We start from the raw sequence: 20,869 nt of genomic DNA on the forward strand, positions 1-20,869 counted from the left end.
TAACATTTAACAAAATAGACAAATATACTTCCTTATGGAGTTTATATAATGTATACTCTACTGTGCTAATTGTATATACTATAGACAACATACTAGAACAATATTACATAGCAATAAGAACAATGAAGAAAATACAGGAAAGGAAGGAAATAGAGAGTGATGGGGCAGATGACAGTGGTTACGGAGAGCTATTTTATACAGTGTACTAGGAAAGGCTGGAGTAACCAACATATAAATGATATTTAAAGCTATGGAAGTAAATAAGACTACATAAGAAGAAAATGTGGGTAGAGAAAAGAAGAGATCTGAGGGCCGAGTCTTGAGTACATCAACATTCAGAGAGTGAAAGAAGCAGAGGAGATGGATGAGAGATTGCATCCAGGAAAAAAAAGGAAGTTCTAAAAAAGGAATACAGAGAGTATAAGAAAGAACATTTGTGAATTAAAATTTGATAGCAGAAATAAAAAATTCAAAAGAGAGTTGAGAGATAAAGTTAAGTAAGTCTCTCAGAGAGAACAAAACGAAATGTAAAATGTGGAGGAAAGATCAGAAATGTAAAATATCACATTAGTGGTTTCATTGTCCAAATGACAGGCGTTTCAGGAAAAACAAACATAAAATGGAGGAGAGGAAATTAAGACAAGATTATGCAATGAATTTCCCAGAAGAAAGGATGCAAGTTTGTGGATTGAAGGGGTCTTCTGAGTTCCCAACACTATATATATACATAGGCATACACACAGACACACACACACAGACACACACACACACACACACACACATACACACACATATATATATTTCTCGAGGCTGAGCTAATGAAAAGCTCAGGAATTAGAATGGCATTAAACATTTCAAAAATAAACTGGGATATAAAAGAAAATAGAGCAATGTCCTTTAAATTTTGTATGCAGCTAAACTATCCATCAAGGTTAAGAAGACAAATAAAGATCATACGTCTTCAGATGTGTAAGACCTCAAAAATATTACCTTCCCCACAATGTTACTGGAATATTTGTTCCAGCAAAATGGGAACATAACTGTGAAAGAGGAAGACACTGGCCTCAGGAAACAAGAACCATACATGGAAGAATCAAAGGCCAATTTCAAAATCATGATAACAAGAGATCCCAGAACAACAGATTTGAGCAAGGCTAGAGAGCAACAAGACAAGATTAGAGAAAAAAGGCAGAGGGCTCCACAGAAATGTATCTAAGAAAGAAAAAAATGTCTAACATAATGCCTGGCTTGCTTGAGCAGATATATACAATTCTGTCAGAATTGGGAAATAAATTTAATTATAGAATAATTAAAAATAAGAAAATAAAAGTAAGAAAAAAAGAAGAAAAATAAAATTATAAAAGAAAGTGTGATCTAGGACAATATATGACTCTACTATGAATATCTACTTAGTCTTAAAAATATTAACGTCAATATTGATTGTACTGGACCCAGTTTGCATGACCCAGATTTGCTTGGCCTCACCTGCTCTTCACTGCCCGCTCCATGCTTTTGCCCTTGCTCAGTGGAGAGTACTAGCCACTAGGTTGTTGCCTCATCTCAGCCCCTCCCGGGGTGGGAGCAGGGCATCTGTGTGTATGCATCACAGCCCCCACAGGAGCCCTTGAACTCCAGGTTTAGGTCCACAGAGTCCCCCTCTCCTGTGACTGGTTGGAGGGCTGGGTCACTCAACTTGCAAGTGTGGAGTAGTTAAGATTTTACGGGGCAAACTTTGATGACTTATGGGAAGGAGCTAACAAAGTCTTTACTCTTCTTCCTCTGGAACAGGGCATTTCTGTGGTTAAGCGGTTCCAGTCTCTCATTCTGAAGGCTTCTTATGTGGCCAAGTGTTGGCTAGGTTTCCTGTTAGGCTACAGCTGCTCAGTAATGCATCACCACTTGTATTTGCTTTCTTCTTTTTTCCCATACCTCCTACTCTTGTGTCTTGGAATGCACCCAATCAAGCCTTAGCATGTAAACTTTGTTTAAGCACTGTTTTCTGGGGAACATAGAATAACACATTGACAACCAAAAAGGGCCATGTAACTTTACTGAGAAGCTGAAGAGAGATAGAGAATGAGATTGGGAGAGAGAGACAGAGACAGAGACAGACAGAGAGAGGAGGACATGAAGAATAAAATTCTCGTCTTGTAGGAAATCAATACATAATAGTTAAAACAGAAAAATCTAGAAACAACAATATAATTATATATTATAGTATGTAATGTGATTCAGAAGAATGGAGATTAGTGCCTAAAGAAATATCTAAATTTAAAAAAAAAAAAGTTACCTCCAGAGAGTAAGAATCAGTGTGAGAAGAGGTATTAAAGAAATCTATGGGCCAGGCCCGGTGGCTCACGCCTGTAATCCCGGCACTTTGGGAGGCCAAGACGGGCGGATCACGAGGTCAGGAGATCGAGACCATCCTGGCTAACACGGTGACACCCCGTCTCTACTAAAAATACAAAAAATTAGCCTGGGGTGGTGGCGGGCGCCTGTAGTCCCAGCTACTCGGGAGGCTGAGGCAGGAGAATGGCGTGAACCCGGGAGGTGGAGCTTGCAGTGAGCCGAGATCGCGCCACTGCACTCCAGCCTGGGCGACAGAGCGAGGCTCCGTCTCAAAAAAAAAAAAAAAAAAAAAAAACACCTATGGTTTTCTTTATAAGCCTAGTACTACTATTGACTTTGAAAACTATGAATGTTATGGATAAAGCTGGAGGTCATTTTCCTACATGGAAAATTTCAGAAACAGAAATTAAATACCACATGTTCTCACTTACAAGTGGGAGCTAAACCATGGGTACATATGGAAGAAGGAAATGATAGACACCGGGGACTCCAAAAGTGGGGAAAATGAGGGTTGAAAAAAATACCTACTGGGTACAATGTTCACTATTTGGGTGATGGGTACGTTAGGAACCCAAACCTTGCCGTTACACAATATATCTATGTAATAAAATTACGTATGTACCCCCTGAATCTAAAAGAAATCCAAACTCTGAATGTTAAAAAAATTAAGCACAAGAATATGTATTCAATATATATTGCAATTGTTCCATCTATTTTGAGTGCAATATAATGTAAACACAGGTCAGGAAAGAGCAGATCTTGAAATTTATATAGAAAAATATACAAAGTTGTACCAATTTTTTTTTTTTTTTTTGACAGAGTCTCGTTCTGTTGCCCAGGCTGGAGTGAAGTGGAGCGATCTTGGCTCACTGCAACCTCCGCCTCCTGGGTTCAGGCGATTCTCCTGCCTCAGCCTTCCAAGTAGCCGGGATTACAGGCACACACCACCACACCTGGCTAATTCTTTGTATGGTTTAATAGAGATGGGGTTTCACCATGTCGGCCCGGCTGGTCTCGAACTCTTGACCTCAGCAAAAATTTTTATAGTTACTAACTCTGAGTCGTGAAATTTCCAGTGCTTTTTTTTTTTTAAGGTCTTTGAATATTTTGAACCGTGCTTGGGTTGTATTTATAAATAAGATGAGTAAGAAAGCTATTTTCCAACAAGAAAACGTTGGTCAGATGGATCAGGTATTCATTATAGTTCATAACATGAGAAAGATATTTATTACATGTTTAAGATTATTTGTGAACTAAAATGTACTCTAAAACAAAAGCGTGATCTATGACATTTACCTAACACAGAACATGCTACCTTGTATTAGTTATTTTTTCAGTTGCATGTGTCTTGTCTCCTCAATGATAATGTAAGTTACCTTGAAGAAAGTGCTTCTCCTAGCTGCCTTTCTATCCTTCACAGTTCCAAGCAATTACAGGTGCACACACACACACAAACACACACACACATGCATAAAGAAAATATATGGATAAAGACCATGTTGAAAGTTAGATATAAGCTTGTCAAGTTCACAACCTATAAGTAAAATGATTTTTTTTCTAAGGATGAAAGGAGTAATGGAAAAAGGAAAGGAAGTAATTATAAGTGGTGGTGCATTACTGAGTGGCTGACAAGAAACCTAGCCAACCATTTGGCCACATAGCAGCCTCCAGAATGGAAGACTGGAACCATTCATTTAACCTCAGAAATCCCTGTTCCAGAGGAGGAAGAGTAAATAATTTTTTAGCTCCTTCCCATGCCCCGTTTTTCATAAGTCATCAAAGTTTGCCCCATAAAGCCTTCAAGCCTAGGATGGTTGATTTTATGTGTCAACTTGACTGGACCATGGAATGCCAGGATATTGAGTCAAACATTACTCTGGGTGTGTATGTGACAGTGTTTCTGGACAAGATTAACATTTGATCAAAGTAGATTACCCTATCTAATGTGGGTGGGCCCCAACCAATCAGTTGAGGGCCTGAATAGAACAAAAAGTCTGACTCTTTGTAAGTAAGAGGGAATTCCTTCTGCCTGATTGCTTGAGCTGGGACCTTGGTCTTTTTCTGCCTTTGGACTTGAACTGAAACATCAGCTCTTCTTGGGTCTTGAACCTACAGGCTTTCAAAATGGCTGAGAAGTCCCAAGCTTCAGAAGCTTATACCATGAGCTGTCTTGGGTTTCCAGCTTGCCAACTGAAGATCTTGGGACTTCTCAGCCTTCATAATCATGTGAGCTAATTCCTTATAATAGATCATTATATCTATCTACCTACCTACCTACCTAACTACTGACTGACCGATCTACCTAGATGGATATAACCTCCTGTTGGTTCTATTTCTCTGGAGAATTCTGATTAATACAAAGTCCTTATATTAAGGTGACTCATGGTCATTCAAGCATCTTGGGCTGCAGCCTCTTTGTCATTGTCATCCTAACTATAGATTATTTCAAATATGACAACAAACTCCAACTCCTTGTACTTTCAAGGGTAACAGTATAGAAGCAACTCTGTATGAAGAAATGTCTTTGACAAGAAGTTACTCCAACTAGTTCTGTCTAGGGAGCAGTACGAATGCTCTCAGGATGGATGTTACTGGTTTATAGACTCAACACACAGGACATTTATCAAGCACTCGCAATGTGCAAACCATTGTGCTAGGTTTTGTGAAGTCTGCCAAGATGAGTAAGTTCCTGAGTGTCTGTGGACCACCAAGGCTGGAAATATAGCGTATAATATGGCAAATTATGCTGTACTTATTTTTTCAATATGCCATCTTTATACTCTCTCTTTCAATGGGTATGATTGAGGCATGACTCATGAATGTCTATCTTCTCCAGAAAGGAAAGCGTCTTTTTGTGACAAGATGAAAAACTGAGCATCTGTTTTCAGGTTAAGATTTACATATGATGGTCATGTGATTGCAATGGATTTTTATGAGTTTGAAAATGTTGCCCTAATTTCTTCAACAGGCCTTTCATAGTTATGCGTAATCAAAAAATACATTTCTCTCAACTACAGAATATATGACTCACAAAAAATGAAAACTTCCGTTTTACTGCTTAGTGCCAATCATATGAACTATTGGAAAATTTACAATTCTATGTCCAGCCAATGAAAATCTATCCCAGACATATAGTTAATCGGTTTATTTTTCACTCCATAACATATTCCAGAATCTCTTAGGTTGCTTTTCGTGGTAAGCAATGTGATCATGTGATGTCTAATGTTAATGCAACCTCATATTTTTCCTAGAAACTAAATATTTCGTTCACATATAGACTAAAATAAATTTGGCTAATTAAAAAAACAACAAGCAAATAAAATGAGAAGCACATATAAAGCAAAATAAAACAAGTGGAATTCTGTTTTGTCTTTTTATTTCATTTCTGGTGATTTTCAATCAGAATTAAAGTTTTTTTTAATCAAAGGGTAAATAACTGGTACAGCCAGAACCCCAACTTCAGGCAGCATCAACAAGCCACTCTAGCCTGGTAACAGAATAAAAGGAAAAAAGTGAGTTAGGTTGGAGAATTTCCATTTCCACAGTGATGTTATTTCTGTATCTGTCTTCCTCTTGCCACCAAATTGTAGACCTTTGCCCCTTAAATGTAGACATGACAACAAATATTTGTTTTGTTAATTCTCAGTTTTAATGTATATTTTATGTAGAGGATGGCAGTCAACATGAGGCATTCCTGGTAATAGTTATCAAGGCATATTGAAAAATAGCTTTTTATAAAACATTTTTAGCAAATGAAATTTTAAAAAGTATGGGTATAACTTCATAGTGCATGGCTTTCGTTGAATCAATCCCATTAGCATTAATATTTCTGTAAAGTGCACTCCATGCCCAAGGCACCTCAATTTTCAGTGGACTTGAACATGAGCAGCATTTTTTTATACAATTCTGTAATTGTTCTGCATATGTTAAAATTAAGTTAAAACTTTACATATAAATATTTTTACCTATATGATATATAAAATGTGTGTGTATATATACACACATATATACATTCTTTCTCCCTCTGTGTGTATATATATGATCACCGAAAATGAAATAAAAAAAGAGGGAGAGAGAAAGAAAAAGAGAAAGAGAATAAAAACATATCTGATTTCATACAGATTTCTAAGGGCTTAAGATTTCTCTTCATGTCCTTATGGAGGATAAAGTATTAGCAACAGGAATTTAGTACAGATTTCTTTCAATTCTGTTTTTTCACTTTTGAAATAAGCTTTATGCTGGATTATTGTTTATTTCTTTTGAAGCCCTCTACCAATGTCACAAATCTGAAGGAAACTGTTCTCTTTCTCACTGTGCATGTCTAATTATAGGTATTACATATAGTGCAAGTATGCTAGTCTTGCACTCAAAATACTGCGTGACTCGGCTGGGTGAAGTGGCTCATGCTTGTAATCCCAGCACTTTGGGAGGCTGAGACAGGTGGATCCCCTGAGGTCAGGAGTTCAAGACCAGCCATGGTCAACATGGCAAAACCCTTTCTCTACTAAAAATACAGAAATTAGCTGGGCGTGATGGTGTGCATCTGTAGTCCCAGCTACTTGGATGGCTGAAGCAGGAAAATCACTTGAACCCGGGAGATGGAAGTTGCAGTGAGCCAAGATCATGCCACTGCACTCCAGCTCCAGCCTGGGTGACACAGTGAGATGCTGTCTAAAAAAAAAAAAAAAAAAAAAAAAAAAAGGAAAATACTATGCAATACTGTGTGTCTGCAGAAGAGACCTTTAGCATTTCTATCTCTCCCTTTGCTTACGAACTGGAGATGATAACTTCTAACTCTCTGGGTTGTTTTGACACTTGATTGAGTCCATGAGAATGCTTTGTATATCTCAAGCAAGTTCTAATCCAGCCAGAGACATTATCATTAATTTTCATGATGATAAGTGATTTTGATCCATTTGTGACCGTTAATAGCATTTTATAGATTAGACATCACCTCAACCAACCTTGAAAACAGCCTCTTGGATACTTGCCTGTCTTTGCAGATCTGGGCAGTAGAGAACGTGTAGGCAAGCAGTGAAACAGTCTAATTCATAACCATAAAATTCTAAAACAGAAGAGTCCTAAGAGATTATTGTGTCTTTTTTATTGTGCTAAGTATCTTTGGGTCTACAATAATGGGTAGATGATTTTGAAATTCCCACTTACAAGGCTGATCTGTGACAAATATTAGATGGCAAGTTCCTCTTCATTATAATAGGGCTGCACAGTCTTTTAAAAATATAATCATAATTTTGTTTCATTCTCGTAGACAAAACAATATTCTAAGCAAACAGCCCTAAGATTCTTTGGCGTCTACTTCCATACCTCCCCACCCCTTTCCTTTACTCCGAACCAGCCCTCTGTGTAGGAGGAGTTATATGTTTCTTTACCACCAAAAGAATACTGACATTGATTCAAATCATAAGTAGCTAGAAGCTGAATCTCATACAACTCTTCAAGATTATTCCATGATCATGTGTAATTTTTGTGTGAAATGACTCAAGTAAAATTAAATTAGTTTCTAAATAAATAAAAAATAAAGTTTTAACTAAAATTAGAGTTAGAAAAATATTTTTTTCACACTATAGCTACAAAATTACACTATGGAAACATTAAATACTACATTATGTCTACCGTGAGAAATAGAAGTGTAGCAGAGATTGCAAACCTGGATTCAAATTATGACTCTACCAATTTCTAGCTATGTGACTGTGGTCTCAGTTTCCTAACCAATAACAGCACTGGTTGCAGTCTAACAGCTTAACAATAACAGTACCCAACTGACAAAGATGCTGTGGGGATTCAGTAGATCAATACCTGTAAAGAACTGAGAACATTACTATAATAAATATTGGCATTTATCATCATCACCATCATCATCATTCTACTCCCTTTTAGAAAGGGAAATCTTCTTAAATGCCCAACATACAAACTAATCATCTTCTTTCTCTACAAATTGAAGGTTGCATTTCAACCAAATAATCTTTTATGTAAGTAAGAAGCAGTTACAGGCACAGTAACACAGCTGGTGATCTCTGTTTCGCTGTGTTCTAGCACACTGAGAAAGCAAAGTAGTGGACCTGGCTCATTAAGCTAGACTATGTTAAAAAAACTCCAAAGCACTATACTGATTTGTCTTCAACTTACAAAAACATTTATTTAAAGGACTCAGACAAAGAATAGGGCTTAACAAGTGAAAACTGGAATAGCAGACAGGCTAATAGGTAAAAGTTGAAGCAGATTCCTTTCCCTGTGTAAAGCCAACATTAGGAATAACAAGGAGAGTAGAAAGTGTTGAAATTAAGTAAGTGGGTGCCAGGGCTCATTCTCAGGGCCCTGAATTTTGGGTCAGTTCATGAGGTGCTGGAAGTTTGGTACTCCACAAAAAGTCCGATAGGTCACTAAATAACTCTCTACTTTCTTGGCCAGGCACGGTGGCTCACGCCTGTAATCCCAGCACTTTGGGAGGCCTTGGTGGGTGGATTACCAGAGGTCAGGAGTTTGACACCAGCCTGGCCAACATGGTGAAACCCCATCTCTACTAAAAAAAAAAATTAGCTGGGCGTGGTGGTGGGTGCCTGTAATCCCAGCTACTCAGGAGGCTGGGGCAGGAGAATCTCTTGAAGCCGGGAGGCAGATGTTGCAGTGAGCCAAGATCGTGCCACTGTACTCCAGCCTGGGCAACAGAGCGAGACTCTATCTTAAAAAAACAAATAAACAAACAAACAATAACTCTCTACTTTCTCTCCAGACCTGGTCACCCTGAGCTATGCCAGAGAAGTGGTCGGCATTGTATTAAATAATAACTCTATCTAGCACTGCAAGATTTTAGTGGCAGAAGTACATGAAATATAGATTTTTGGCTAAATGTTCAAGCAAATATTAAGCCCAATCCAGTGCTAAATAGAACACCATCACTAGGGTGACCAACTCCTTCCTGTTTGCCCAGGACTTTTCTGATTTTAGCAGATAAATTCCATGCCTGGGAACCCCCTCAGTCCCAGGCAAATGAAAATAGTTGGTCACTCTAACCATCATAGAATGAATATCTGGATAGAAAAAATCTGAAATATTATAAAAATGTTAGTTGTTAAAATTTTCAGCAGTCAAAATTTGAAAGTTTGACCTAGTAAAGGAACAATAATTTCTCAGTACTATTAGCTGCACATTTATTAATTCAACTGCACACTGGGGATGGGAACAGATATTTACCTTCAACTGAGGTCACTGGAGAAACAAGATCTTTTTGGCTAACACTGCCAATACAGGTAACTGTTCAAGATGGAGCTGCAATCAGGATGTTAAGCTTTCTGTATTTTCTTAGGGTGATAAAACTGAGGTGAAAACTTACTTCCTCTTCAACTCCTGGTCTTGATAATTTAGTCAATGATGATGGTGCAATTTCACTGAGGCAATCCCCAAAACCAAATATTTCTCTCTCTAGTTAACTGTTTGAAAAAATCTAATTTTTATGTATAAAATTAACTGGTTTCACAACATTAATTATTGCAGCGTTTTACTCTGAATTCAACTGACAGAATCTCAAAAACTAACGCATACAAGATTTTAATCCTACCTATATCTAAAATGGTGATCCACATTTGAAAGTGAATATTATACAATCACAACACATCCAGATGACAACACATCCAGATGACATGATCTGTTTTTATTGCTGATATTGATACATTATTTAGATATGAGAGTAACATGCAATGTTATGATCATTGATCACCCGTGATTTCAGGAATGCCAGGAATGATACTGCACTTAGGCATTTTGCTATTTGAGCTTTCAAAGGCTGAGGCTGCAGCCAAAGCTGAGGAGCAGATATTGGCTAAATTCCAAGATTAAAGTCATATGTTGGTAATTGTTCATTTGGAACCACTGACCATGAGCTGAAGAAGCCTTCTGAAGCCAAATCCCTATGAACTTCCACAAGCGGTGTCCACTCTTGAATGCTTTTCACGCTGCTTCTACCGTTGACTGGCCTGCTTGCTCATTCATCATACCTGAGGGCATTCAGTAGGGGATCCCCAAGGACTAGGGTAACTGAGCCAAGAGCTCACTGAGTGCAAATTCAGAAGGCTAAATTGATTATAGGATTACACAAGCATGCACAGAGCAGTGCACATGTAATGTGTGTATGTGTGAAGTATGTGTGATGGAAAATTTTATGTGTCAACTTGACTGGGTTAAGTAATACCCAGATAGCTGGCAAACATTGTTTCTGAGTATATCTATCAGGGTGTTTCTGGAAGAGATTAGGTTATGAATCAGTAGGCTAAGTAAAAAAGACCAGCCTCACCAATACGGGCAGGCAATCCATTAAGGGCCCAGATAGAACAGAACAGCAGAGAAAGGGCAAAATTGCTCTCTTTTTTGGAGCCAGAGTATCCATCTTCTCCTGCCCAGAGCTCCAGGTTCTTGGGCTTTTAGACTCTGAAACTCATACCATCAACACTGCCTCCCCGCAGCCCCAGGCCTCTGGTCTCCAGCTGAACACCACCACAGCAGCTTTCCTGGCTCTTCAGTTTGCTGATGGCATATTATGGGGCTTTTTGGCTTCTAAAATCATGTGGACTAATTCCCACAATAAATACCTTCTTATATATTATATCTGTATATATCCTACTGGTTCTGTTTCTCTGGAGAATGCTACCTAATCCTGAATGTTAGCAGACATTTAAAAATATCAGAGTTCCATAGGTGGGAATTGAAAAATGAGAACACTTGGCCACAAGGTGGGGAACATCACATACTGGGGCCTGTCCTGGGGTTGGGGGAGTGGGGAGGGATAGCATTAGGAGAAATACCTAATGTAAATGATGAGTTAATGGGTGCAGCAAACCAACACAGCACATGTATACATACATAACAAACCTGCACGTTGTGCACATGTACCCTAGAACTTAAAGTATAATTAAAAAAATTTAAAAAAATGCACCTGGCATATAACAGTGCTTAATAAAAACTTTTAAGTGTATAGCTCAGTAGTACTAAGTACAATTACATTGTTGTACAACCATCACCACTATCCATCTCCAGAACTTTTTCATCTTCACCAAACAAAACTCTCTACCCATTGCACAATATCCCTCCTGGCTGTGGGAAGAGAAGAACAGGGAGATATTGCATAATGGGTACAGATTTCTGTCTCTGAATATGACTACTCTAGGTAGCTCATATAAGTGGAATCATACATTAATTTTTTTTTGTGATTGGCATGTCAGCATAATGTCTTCAAGGTTCATCCATGTTGTACCATGTGTTAGAATTTCCTTCCTTAAGTCTGAATAATATTCCATCATATGCATATACCACATATTGTTTATCCTTTCTTCTATTAATGGACACTTGGGTTGCTTCTGCCTGTTGTCAATTGTGAAGAATGCTGCTATGAACATGGATGTACAGAGAGATGATCAACCCTCGTCTTTATTTCTTTTGGATATATACCCAGAAATGGAACTGCTGAATCATATGGTCTAACTTGCTTTTGATGAAACTTGGAATTGTTCGTTTCACAAGCCTAGTATGTAGAAGGCCAGATATGACTAGTGTGCCCCTGCTTTTCTCTGTCTCTTTTATGGCAGAACCTGCTATTCCCAGGAACAATCCAGGGGCACCCTTGCACCCTCCAATTTCAACTCCTTTTCCCTTTTTCTATGGCTCTTCAGCATTGATTCCATCCACAGGTCCAGGCTTCTTTCAAGAACTAAATGTTAAATGTTTTTGGAATAAATTTTACATCTTAAGTATGGCAAACATCTTCAACAAAGTTGTAGTTTGCTCTTTAAAACTTATGTTGTCTTTTCGTTTCATTGAAAATTAAAATTTACTACAGTTTCATCAAGCTTTTATGATTTTTTAAGCCTTATTTAAAAAAATTCTTAACTATATGAAAATTATTTTTATGAAGTTATCTTTCTCATTTAAGTTTTTGTATGGAATTGATTGTGTTCTATACTGATAATTGAGTTTCTTGAGGTTAATTATAGAGTATCTTATCCCTTAGCCACTGATCTTCAATATTCAGACTCTCACAAATCAAATTTTTGAGCATCCTTATTATTTTAGGAGGTCTCTATTCTGTTCCAAGAATCTGTTTTTCTAACTTTGCATTAATATCATGTTTTTTATGTATGAAAACTTTGTAATAAATCTTGATATTGGTTAGGGCACTTTCCTGTACCATGTTCTTCTTTACTATTATATTGGCTATTGTTCATTTGCTATTCTCTGACAAATATAGAATTAGACTGTCAAGTTCTATAAAAATTCCTATAAGAACTTTTGTAGAGATTATATTAAAATATAAACCAATTTTGCGATAATTACATCTTTATGATTAGTCTTCTATATCAAGATTATAGTTTGTTTTCTTTAATATATGTCAATAAAATGTTTTAATTTTGGCTAGAAAAGAAAAAACAGAGCTAAAGTTTTAGTCATTTAAGTTTCTGAAAACCTTCCTTAAGTTTTCCTGTAAGACTGGAGCCCCACTTTTACGGTTTGAATGAATGTGTCCCTCCAAAATTCATGTGTTAGAATTTAAACCCTAAGGTATTAAGAGATGGGAACTTAGAAAAGGGAGCACCCTAGTGCCTTTTGCTCTTCCATCCCTTCTGCCATACGAGGACACACAGTATTTGTTCCCTCTGGAGGATGCATCAGTAAGGAATCATCTTGGAAGCAGAGAGTGAGAACTTACCAGACACCAAAGCTGCTTATGCCTTGATCTTGGACTTCCCAGCATCTAGAACTGTGAGAAATAAATTTCTATTATTTACAAGTTACCCAGTCTAAGGTATTTTGTTATAGCAGCAGGAACAGACTAAGACACTCACCCTGCCAGGCATGGACTAATTCCCTTCCCTGATTCTGCATGTGAATTAGATAGGAATGATAAACCTAAGGGCCTGTACCTGTGTGTAGGGTCTTTAGGACTATGTTGAACTGGGTGTTGTGTTTAGCTAAATTGGCAAATGTAAATTGCAATCAAGAAAATAATCCAGAACTCAGAGTAACAGCAGCAGAAACAAGTATCAGGATTGAGGCCTGAAGCAAAACCAGGTGCAAGAAATTATTCAAGGTACCAGAAGTCAAGATAATCAGAAGCAGATGAGTCAGTAGATTGAATGTTGAGTTGAAACAAACAGTTGAAAGGTGCAACAAATTAAAGTTTTCAGGGGTTTTTTTTTTGGTGGTATCATTCCCAAGGCTAAAATTAGGTAATGCATCTGAGTTCTGGACCTTGCTTCTGTATCCTACTTCTGCTGTTGAGGGCAGAGAAATCTTAATACTGTGAATGTAGAGAACTCCAGAATGACAATTGCTCCCTGCTAGACCCCAAAATTTCAACCACTGCCTGACATTACTGTTTCCTTAGTCAAAATGTGAACTGGAATACTCTCCCCAGCTCAATTACAAGAAAGCTGTGTCTGTTTCAGGCTTGGTTGTGGGTGGAAATAATCCTGTCCTAAACATTAGTAACCAGGGACTTGGATCTTCTTTGGCTCAAATTTATATTACCTCTGTATTCTGGACACTTCTGAGCCAAGAAATTAGATAAAAAGGTAGTGTAAGCTTATAATACCCTGTGGTACTTTGCAGAAACAAAGGTAAAATCTCATTCTAAGCCACTCGTGAGTCCCATTACCAACAGGTGATGTATAATGAGATGATGATTTGGGAGATTTCAGGAATTGATAGAATACTTCAGATTAAAAAGAATGACATTTTTCATTATGTTGCTAAACAGTTCACATAAGATTCCCAGAATGTTTTTTTCAATATAATCACAATGGAAAAGTCACAACAGACAAATTCACATCCTGTCCAAACAACAATGGTTATATCATCCTTTTTGTTTTTGTTACCCACAAATTAAAACAAACTTTTTGTTCAATTAAATTTATTAAGTAGTTCATTTCAGGTAACAATAATATCTAATAGTTCTGTTCTCTTCTTTATATATACATGGATCAATGTAGATATGCATACAATTTATTGTACTTTGAATTATGTTTCATGCTGAAAACTTTTGTAAAGAGGAAAGGAAGGAATTATGAAGTGAGGGAAATGTCTGAATGGAATTGGTGCTTAATATGGTTTGGCTCTGTGTCCCCACCCGAATCTCATCTCGAATTGTAATCCCCACGTGTTGAGGGAGGGACCTATAATCTGCACGTGTCAAGGGAGGGAGGTGATTGGATCATGAGGGCAGTTTCTCCCATACTTCTCTCATGATAGTGAGTCTCATGAGATCTGATGGTTTTATAAGTGTCTGGCATTTCTCCTGCTGGCACTCACTCCCTCCTGCCACCTTGTGAAGAAAGTATCTGCTTCCTTTTCACCTTTCACCATGATTGTAAGTTTCCCGAGGCCTCCTGGCCATGCTTCCTGCTAAGCCTGCAAAACTGGGAGTTAAATAAACCTCTTTCCTTTATAATTACCCAGTTTCTATTCTTTTTTTTCTCTACATTTTGTTTATTGAGACAAACTAATTAAAAGGCACAAACATAGGGCATGTTTACATGGACATTATAACAAACATATACATTAAAAGTGTAGGAATGTGTTGCCTTCCTGCTAAACAGAAAGTTCCTAAGCTTTTATATATACAAAAATTGTATAATGTCCTAAAGTACAAAAGATCATTTATAAAATTATTTTACACTAAGTACTATTTATTTTATTTTTTTGCTATGTAGTTCAACTTCCTAGAACTGTTTTGTGTAACGACACACAGATACTTGTCCCTGAGGTAGGAAGTCTGTCTCAGATGCAAGGTATTTTGATGCTTGAACTGACACAGAAGGGTATAAACGGAAATCATCCAGTTTGATAGTCAGTCCTGCAAACATTCTGCAAGATTAACACAACTAATTTCCATTTCTCTTAAGTGCAATGATTAAAAAATGAAAAAAACCAAAAACATATTGCAACTTAAAAAAAATCACAGCGTCTTGGTTTTAGTTAACTTTTTTTTTTTTTAACACAATGCTTTAAAAACAATGTGTGGCATGATGGTATAAAGAGTATCTGTTTCCCTAGCTTTTGGTTTCTACTTTATGTACAGAGATAAAATACCCTGCTAAGAAATAAAAAGCACATGTCTCAATGTGCACAATCATTGCTGGGTTTCTACAGGGAGTGCAGACAGCTGTCTCCCTGAAAACACCACTAAGCTGATACAAGTGTTTTCTCAAAAAAAGAAAAAAAGTGATGTCCATATTTACAAAGTTGAACAAATCTGCGCAATACTTAAGAAACGGAAGGAGAAATTTTAAAAAAGATACACTCTGCATGTTCTGAAGGGGCCTATACTACCTAGTTAGTGGTTAGAATAAAAACTATACAATTTAATATAAGACATAAACTCTAGTGAGCAACTAACACATCTGTCTCTGTTGTAACATCAACAGGCTCTGATTGGGAGACAGAGGGGCATATCACATCCCAGTGCCTCCAGAGTCTTCCAATTTAAAGCAATATATTTGAACTGTTCCAAAGTACTCCTTGGCTCCTAAACAGGAGTCCCACTGGCCTCTGTTTGTTAGGAGACTGCCTGTCCACACACTTGACTTCTCCTCTGTCAGCTGAGGCTTTTCTTAGCAAAACACAATTTGTAGATTTTAAAAAAAAATTTTTTTTTTTTAAAAAGTCAACTACAATGCTATATTCCATTGGGATTAATATGCTGAGCAATATTTACATCTCCAAATATCAGGTCACAATCCCTATTATATGTTGAAGTTAGAATGATAAATTATATGTTTTGCATATCAGAGCTGGTATCACTTTTCCCACAGGGAATGCTGCCCGAAATTAACATATTCCCAAGGGTAAAATGCATATTCTCTGAAATGCATTTTATTATGACAATGCATGTATTTACTCATAAAAACAATAAACACAGACAATTCTACACTAGCTCTCAATCTGTGGATTTAGAATTTCAGGGTAAAATCAGCCATCCACCTTGTATAGGGAGAAGAGTTCTGCTAGTGTTTACAATAAAGTGATTCCTTGGAATTAGAAATAGTAATGCTGTTTTTTTTTAATTTTGAAGTGGGTTCTACTTATTTATGATTGGTTTTAATTCTGGCATTTCATCTTGCCAACTACTATCCTGTTTAAGCAATGTTGTCAGCTAAAAGGAATTTCTGATTAAACTAAAGTGGTCCAGTGGTAAGTTACATACACACCCTACTTTGAATAATCCCAGCCAAATTGGAGAAAAATGCTACCACATTCTTATTAACTAATGTAATAAAATCTCCCAATTTCATGGTTTACTTTTTGCTTTAATCAACTAAAAGTTAAGTTGCTGGTAAATATTTACTTTAACCTATATTTTGATTTTATAATACTGTTTACCAAGGCGGTGATGTAGGCAAAGCTTGGGGCAAGAAAGACATACTCTCTACATGTCTCACTGCTATATTGAGAGGGGCGGCTAATGTCATAGGCATGGGCAGATTCACTGGAGATGTGATGGTGACAGGGTGTGCTATATTCTCTGGGGCAGTGACGGGGTGGGGAGGTTGATCGGGGTAGTGAGTGTTAAAGGAGAGGTCGTGGATAGTGGACTGGTTATAGTTACAGGATGCCCTATGTTCATTGGACTGGTTATGTTAACTGCACTTGAAACATTTACTGGACTTCTCATGCTCATTGCAGCTGCCACTGTGACTGGGTTTGACATAGCCCCAGACGACACAGAGGATGTTATATTGAATGGCGTAGTGACAGTCACAGGTGTCGTAGCAGCCGTGGAGGTTTGGCACAGGTTAGCAGCTTCTTTCTTCCTTGTTTTAATAGCTTCTCAGTGTTGCTACCTGCTTCCCTGGCCAGCTTGTCACATGTTGTTGTTGTTGTTTTTGCTGCTGCTGCTTTTGGTTACTGGTCTCTTCACTCATGCATGTTTTACTGATGCCTTGTTTACATGGATTGCAGTTGATACTTTGGCTCTGCCCATGAGTCTTTAAGTGGCTGGTGATGTATGCTGCACTCAGGAGCTTCCCACAGATGTTACATGATACCTTGTCTTCGTGGCACACCATGTGTGTCCGCAGTCTGTCTTTGGCGGCAAAGGCAGCAGTGCACGTTTGGCATTTGAAGCGTCTTTCTGTTGAATGGACATGTTTTACATGACAGCTTAAGGGGTCGCGCCTTGAGAAGCCTTTCCCACAAACACTGCAAGTATAGGGTTTGGTGATGCCTCCCTCATGAGACCTCACACGGTAAGTCATCCGGTCCTTCCTCTTGAAGCGCTGATTACAAATAGGACACTCGAAGGGCTTCTCATCTGAATGGGAGAGCTTGTGCCCACTGAGATGGTACACATCTCGGAAGGCCTTCCCACACATTTCACAAGCCTGGTTCTTCTTGACAGGCTTACTGGGTTTCTTGACAGATTGAGTCACCGGCAGAGCTGTGGTGCTGGCACTGCTACTGGGGTTGGTGCCCGAGGAAGATGTAGTGACTGTTGACAAGACGCCTGCAATGGTCGAGACCAACGAAGTTCGGCTGCTGTCCCCAGCGATGGTAGAGATAAGGGGAAACACCGTGGTGGGGGTTTTCTTTGGCCGGGACACCACCTTGATCCCTGTGTGGCAGGATTCATGGCGCCTCAGGTGATAGCTGTCCCTGAAAGCTTTACTGCAGTAAGTGCACACAAACGAAGTTTTGGGTTTTTCTTTTTTAATCCCAATGGCATCCTTTAATGTTTCTGGTGCACCCTGAGGTTTCTGAGTTATCGGTATTGGAAGCAATGGTTTCTGATCAGGGGTCTCCACGGCAGAGCTCAGGAGGGGCAGCAAGCTGTTCTGTGCTGCCTGCTGTTGGTGATGGGAAGCTACTTGGACTGCCATTTTACCAATTCAGATGTCTGTGGCAACATAAAGTATGTTTCCAGCATTGCTGAAGCTCACTCTCACACAAGGGTCACACCAGGTCCCTGATTCTTGGGTGAAATGCTGTAGAACCACTGCAGGAATCGCTCTCTGAGGATTCCTAGGATCCCCACACTTCTACATGAAGCCTTCTAAAGGGGAACTGGGTTTTCAAAACTTGTTCTCTGGAACAGGAACGAGGTCCAGTTGGCCTCCATGGCTGCGGTGGCCGACCCCCCCTCCTCCCCACTCCCCCCGCTCGGGGAGCCTCCTCAGCCGGAGGAGGTGACAACAAAGCGGTGGCGGCGGCGGCTCCCCAACATCCGCAGTTTCTATTCTTTATAGCAGTGTAAGAATGGACTAATACAGTACTGTTAATATTTCCGGATCCTCTCATTTATAAGGCCCTGAATACTCTGCAACTAGGATTTGAAACTACAGTTCTGGGCCCCTTAGAACCTCTCGAGGTAGAGTCTCTACCAGGTATTCTAAATTATCTCATTCATATTTCTTCTTACTTTTTGCCTCAAAGCTGCCTCTTTGCTTAGATTCTTCAAATCAGTTCTTCAGTTGGACTTTTTGTATGAGTTTTTGTATTGATTTTAGATGCTCTTTTTCAGGTAACTCTGGGATCTATAATTCAGTATCTCCTGCCTCAGCTCAAAACACTAACTTCAAGGTATTTATTAGGAGGACAGTTACAATTAGGAAAATTAAATGACAAATTGAATAAAAGACTGATTACTTTCTTGTTATGTTCTTAAAATTATTTAACACATCTGCAGAGTCACAGTCTTGACTATCATGATCAGTGGCAGCTAAAATGGAAAAATGAACGGACCACTTTACTACTGTAGCTGTAGATGAGCAAAATACATCACCCCATGTAAGAAACAGCACTGAGTTCGACTGTGATTTCCTACTTACTGAAATCCTCCTCAGAAAGGAGAGGGAATGCCACTGATGCTCACCCAAGTGAGAAGAATCTATACCGTGGGGAGGGAAATAGCTGTAGAACACCAGATGTTTGCTAATTATCCTCAAATGAAATTTACTAGACAAAGTTTTAAACAAAGATAATTGGAAAGGGCAAAATAAGCTTATTCTTCCCTTGACTTTACAAGTAGGGGTAATAAATTCATCTAAAGTGCTCATCATTGCCTCTGCATCCAGTCCTACCTCCAGTTCTTAAGCCTCAGACCATATACCTTTCCTCTGCCACAGGAATCATATCCAGTGTCTCTATAGCTAGGTACTGGTCAGCTGAGAAATTCTCCAAGCCTCGATCTCCTATTTCCCCTTCTTCTCCCCTTATATATGACTATTCCTCATCTTAGCTCACTCTTCTTGGCCAGCTCGGTTAAAATCGGGTATAAAATGGCTTAGCACTTCCACCTCAAGACTTGACTGACAGTCACATCAGATGATGTCTTCAAAATCTCAGAACTTATTTTAACCTGAAAGCCCCTATAAAAAAGGTTTAGGCAAAAACCCAGTGATTTGACAGAATGCACCTCTACCCTTCCTGAAATAGAAGCTACTTCTGGAAAAGCATAGACCTTCTTTATGGAGGAACAATCAGTAAAAGCAAAGAACCTGGACAAAAACTGAAGCTGTAATTCAAAGGAAATGGACCACACAGAAGAATGAGAGTTGGTCTTCACCAAAAACTGTTGGAGTGAAAGAAACAGACATATTAAAAAGTCATTTTATTTATATTATCAAGAAAATTCAAAAGGGAGCTCTAGCTCTAAAGCTAAAACAAATAGCCCTAAAGAGGAACACATCTTATATCAGGTAGAATTTTATGGACATATAAAAATGATTTCTAAATTAAAAACTATGACAGAAACAACAGTATAAAATGGACACTTCTATCACTTCTCAGCCTTTTGGTTAAGATCAACTGCAAAATGGATACTCTTCAACATTGCATTTCTAAACTATTAAAGCAAGTACAAGAATTTTGACCTCAAATATAACTCGGCATGACATAGAATCCAAGGGATATACTCCTTTCATAACTCTGTTGACATTTTCTCCAAAGGTTAATATCCTTGATATATAAAACATTCATGGAAAATAATGTTTTTGAGAAGAACAAAACCAAAAATGCATAACCAAAGACCAGCTTGCAGATGCTGTAGCTTCTGAAAGAAGAGGCTGGAATAGGACTTGTGTGCAAGAAATTTATCTGGGGCAGGGAGTGAGGGGATGAACCCAGGTAGGCAGAAGTGAGGAACTGAGCTGATTGAAATAGAGGAGAAAAAGTCAATACAAAGGTGTGTGACTGAGTTCCCACCAACTGAGGTTCAGTCCTTCTGGGATGTGCTCAAGAGTGCAGGGAATGCTCAGAACTGGCCACTCAAGGATTGTTGGAGAAAAGAATCTGCTCTTTGTCTTCCACTCCCCACTGGTTGAAAGTTGTCCAGGGCTACTAACTCTCTAGCACTTCTGAGCTATTTGCAGAGTGAAATCTCACTGACATTCTGCTCTCCTGTGTTGGAGAGAACCTGGAGGCAGGAGCACAGAAGATATCGAGTGCCAAGGGAGTCCTCTGCCTGAGCTGTGGCTGGAACCAAGATGAGGCTGAGAGGTGTCTGGTATAATAAAAGATG

General features: G+C 38.5%; 1 pseudogene; it reads right to left on the reverse strand.

Moving 5' to 3' along the window:
* Positions 1-16,443: 16,443 nt before the first annotated feature.
* LOC741150 (vascular endothelial zinc finger 1-like) lies at positions 16,444-18,230 on the reverse strand (annotated as a pseudogene).
* Between the last annotated feature and the right edge of the window lie 2,639 nt (positions 18,231-20,869).

This window comes from Pan troglodytes, chromosome 2, assembly GCF_028858775.2.
Source record: "Pan troglodytes isolate AG18354 chromosome 2, NHGRI_mPanTro3-v2.0_pri, whole genome shotgun sequence".
Taxonomy (NCBI): domain Eukaryota; kingdom Metazoa; phylum Chordata; class Mammalia; order Primates; family Hominidae; genus Pan; species Pan troglodytes.